This window comes from Galeopterus variegatus, unplaced genomic scaffold (assembly GCF_000696425.1).
Source record: "Galeopterus variegatus unplaced genomic scaffold, G_variegatus-3.0.2 Scaffold1074, whole genome shotgun sequence".
NCBI lineage: Eukaryota > Metazoa > Chordata > Mammalia > Dermoptera > Cynocephalidae > Galeopterus > Galeopterus variegatus.
This window is the reverse complement of record NW_007727185.1, coordinates 352,143-356,898: the sequence shown is the minus strand read 5'-3', so window position 1 is coordinate 356,898 and position 4,756 is coordinate 352,143.

The window sequence follows — 4,756 nt, the reverse complement described above, 5'->3', positions numbered from 1 at the left end:
CCTTTCTACTCTGTACCCCCAAAGTAACCACTATTCTTATCTCTACCATCATATACCATCATGAAATTATACTATCATGTTCAAACATTTTAATGCACATGATAAATCATTATTATGACAAAGATATTACAAATATTTTAATTTTTTAACACAAATGCATGGTGCCCATTACTGTGCTAGGATTTGGGGATGGAACATCATGGTGGACTCCGTGGTATGCCACCTGGACCCCCCTTGCTTTCCCAGTTTGTGGGGTGCTTTCAAAGGCCCGCTCCAGGTGTCAGCACCTTCAGGGCCTGCCTCAGCTACAGTGTGTTGCTCAAAGTCACACCCTTCAGGTGACCTTTTCATATGGGAGAATAAAGTCCTGGTCACCTAGACCCATCTCTGGACAACTCTGCAGTAGGCCAAATAATGCTCCCGCTTTCCCACAAGATGGCCATAACCTAGTTCATGGAACCTGTGAATATTATTGTTACTTTACATGGCAAAAGGAATTCTGCAGATGTGATTAAGTACCTTGAGATGGGGAGTTTGTCCTGGATTATCTAGGTGGGACCAATGTAATAATGAAGGTTCTCATGAGAGAGAGGCAAAGGGTCAGAGTCAGAGAAGGAGAGGTGACAGTGGAAGCAGAGGTCAGAGTGATGTGATTGCTGGCTTCTAAGGTGCAAGAAGGGGCCATGAGCCAAGGAATGCACACAGCCTCTAGAAGCTGGAAAAGGCAAGGACATGGATTCTCCCCTAGAGCCAACAGAAGGAACCAGCCCTGCCACCACTTTGGTTTTAAGCTACCGACCTCCAGAACTGGAAGAGAATAAATGTGTGTTGTTGTAAGCCTGTAAGTTTGCAGTCATTTGTTTCAGTCCAACTCTGAAGGGTGATTCTGGCTCCAGAGCTTCCCGGGGGGTGGGGGTCAGCAGAAGCTGTTGCTGGGCCTGCTTCACAGCTGTCCGCTCCCTCTGCCCGCTCCTGCTCTCTTCCCCTCCCATCACCAGCGCTTGGTGCCAAGGGCTCTCCCTACTAAACCTCCTGCCCTTTCCTCGGGAACCCAACCTGTGACAGTTGGCATTTTCCTGATGATTTGTTATGGAAAAGTTCAAACTTGCACAAAAGCAGCGAGAATAAGATAGCGTTGTCCCATGATCCCATCACCCAGCTTCGACAACGGTGTTTGATCCTTATGGGAATGGTAACTTAATGGGCGAAGCAGAGCTCCTGCCCTGGAGACTTGCTTGGCAGATGCTTCGGAGGCCAAGGGAGTGCCAGCAGCAGCACCCACAGCAGCCAGGGGCGGACCAAGGGCAGAGAAGCAGCCTTGCAGACAGCAGGGAAGGGGAGCTGGCGGGGCAGGCCACGTTGTCCTGGAGGAGTGGATCTTGCCGCCCTGGCAAGCTAAAAGGGCCCTGAGTCCAAGACCGGAGCAAAGTGAGGGAGGAAGGGCCAGCGGTAGGGAGCCCTTGGGGAGAGCGGAGCATCACCTGCTTCTGTGTTTCATTCCCTTGTTTTTCTCATCTGGTTCTCTTTTTACTGGCCCCTCACCTGCTTCTGCACAAGACCGATGATAACAATAACACTGCTAGAATAGAGTCGTGCCAGGTACTGGGCTAAGCACTTTCCACAGCTTATCTCAGTAATCCTCACAACAACCCGGGGAGGCAGACACTATTTTTGTCCCTGTTTCACTTATCCCCATTTCACTGAGACTCAGCAGAGAAGGCCAGTTGGCCAGGGTCCTACAGATGGTGTATTAGTTTCCTGGAGCTGCTGTAACTAAGCACCACAGACTGCGGGGCTTACGGCCACAGAACTGCTTCTGTCCTGGGTCCCGGGGCCGGGGGGCTGCGCTCCCCTGCGGGCTCTCGGGGAGGAACCTTCCTCGTCTCTTCCGGCTTCTGGTGGCTACGGTGTTCCCTGGCTGTGGCTGCACCACTGCAATCTCTGCCTCTGTCTTCACATGGCCTTCTCTTCTCTGTGTGTCTCTCCTCTGTGTTTCTTCTAATGACACCTGTCATTGGATTTAGAGCCCACCCCGGGGAATCCCGGATGATCTCATCATAAGATCCTTAATTACGTCTGCAAAGACCCTTTTCCCAAATAAGCTCACATGCACAGGTCTCATGGGTTAGGACATGAACATAGCTTTTGGGGGGCCACCAATCAACCCATAACAGATCATATAACAGGTGGATCGGGGGTCTGAACCTAAGAAAAAGGATCTTCTGTCACTGGAATGTGATATGATCTTGCTGAGAAGAGCCAGACCAGTAGGAAGAGCCAGACCAGTAGGAACACCCTGTAGTGCTTTCATTTCTTTTTATTCAGAAAAATTTTTTTGGAGTGCAGCCTTGTAACATCAAGGTTGAGGGTTCAGTTCCCCATATGGGCCAGCTGCCAAATAAATAAATAAATAAATTTTTTTTTCTTCATCATTGGAAAAATAGCTGAAGTTGTGGTGGTTTTAAAATGTGTCCACAAATTCTATGACACTCCTCCCATTGAAAGGTGGTGTCTCTGCCCCTCCCCCTGAATCTTGAGCTTGTGACTCACTCATAACCCAAAGAACGTGGCGAAGGGATGCCACATGACTTCCAGTCAGGGGTCAGAAATGGCAATGCAGCGTCTGCCTTTTTTTGTGGAAACATTTGCCCTGGAAGCCCCGAGCTGTCATGTGATCTCTCTGGCTTCCCTCAGGCTGCCATGCTGGGAGGAAACCCAGGCCACATGGAGGGGTCACATGTAGGTGCCCTGACCAATAGCTCTAGCTGAGGTCCCAGCGAAAGCCAGCATCACCTACCAGACCTGGGAGTGAAAAGGCCTCCAGATGACTCCAGCCCCCAGCTGTCCAGTCTCCCCCAGCCTTCGAGTCTTCCCAGCTGAGGCCCCAGACATTGTGGAGCGGAGACAAGCTGTCCCGTCTGAATTCCTGACCCATAGAATCTGTGAATCTTATCGAATGGTTGTTTGAGGCCACTAAGTTTGGGGGTGGCTTGTCACACAGCAATACTAAAAAGAACACCTTGTCTAGAGAGAGAAAGCCCCAAATCAGGGGTTAGCAGTTCCTGAGAAATCGATCTGATTTCAGAGAGAGACAAAGAAAATATCTCCTGTCTGAACAACCACCTCCACTCCCACCCCCAATTCCCAGTGGTTCCATGATGAGAGGTGAGGTGAGGTGAGGTGAGGTGGGGTGGGGTGGGGTGGGGCACAGAAAAGGAAACGGCTCCTCTCAGCATGAGAAAACGTCCCCCACTAAAGCCCACTCGCAGACTGGCTGTGCAGCCTGAGACTGCAGCCAGGCCTCCCACCAGCTGCCTTCACTCCAGCCTCTGCCAGAGCAAGGCTCATGGCACCTGAATGTGGGCTGCCGTGGAGCTCAGCTGCAGTCGCAGCTTCCCATGCAGCTGCAGCCGACTGCAGGCCCCCAGCCACATCCCTCCCCAGGCCCTGGCCACCTGATTGACCACACGGCCCCCCGGGGCCCAGCCTCCCCTACCCCAGGGGGCTGGCTGCTCCCCAGTCCTGCCTTTGCTTAGGGCCCAGAGTCGTCTGCAACCCTGGCTGCCAATTATAGCACAAGCCACTTCATTCACTGGATTGAATTTTTGGATTTTGTCATTTGCTATGCGGAGGTTTTCTTTCTGACTAATTTGTTTACCAGGTTTAATTCTTCAATCATGTTTTCATTTTAAGAGATTTCAGGGTAATTATGAACTTTGAATAAATCCATCTGAGGCACAGAAGTGTTCTGAGCGCAGCTTTGTTCGGGCCTGCCATTCCGTTGCTGCACTTGAGATTTGGTGTGAATAGGACCTTTCCCACCCGCCCCCGCCCCGACGCCTGCAATTGAATACAGCTGGGCCTCTAGGAGCCAAGGTCAGGATTTGAGAAAAAGCCACAACTGAAAACCACACTGGGGCTGGGGAGAGATGGAATCAGGCTGGTGTGTGAGTGAGGCTGCAGAACCTGCGAGAGTCCAGGCCGCTCCCCGCCCACCTTGCCCAGCTACTTCCCAGGGCATCAGGCTGAGGGGGCAGAGGACCGGGCTGCCCATCATCTCCAGCTGAGTGTTTGTTGAAGTAGGGTGCAGGGCATTGGCGGGGAGGGAAAGATGGCTTCCCTTTACCTTTCTAGGTTCTTTGGCTGGGCTATGAATTGAATTGACATAAAACAGATTAACAGTAGAAAAACCATTTTAATTATGTACATACGCATGGGAGTCCCTCAAAACTATAAGGCTCAAACAAGGGCCAGATGATTGAAACTTATATAGCATCCTGAGCTACAGAAAGGGATAGGGGCTTGGGGCTTCTGGGGAGTGGTGGTGTAGGCAAATTATGGGAGGGCGATGGGAGGAAGTGAATGGTGAATAAAAGGTCACCTTATTATGCAGATGAAAGTCTCTCAGGTGATAAAAGTTGAGCAGCTCTCTTCCTGATAACGGATACCTTTGCTAATGAAAATTTCCTTTACAAAATGGGAGTTTTTAGAGCTACTCCTGTATCTGCAGTTTCTCAAAATAACCAGCTCGAAAGAATCAATATGTCAAGGAGGTATATTCTGGTGTGGCATATTCTGGTTTCCTACAGTTATATTTGGGGGGGCGGGGTGTCCTAAGCCCCAGCAGTGTACCTGGGAGAGGACCAAGCATAGAGGCCAAAGGCTGTGGCTCTTGTTACAGCAACGTAACCCCTGTGTGTGTGTGTTGGGGGGGGGGGCAGAGGCAGTTTCTGAGCCCTCAGAAGTAAAATAGAAA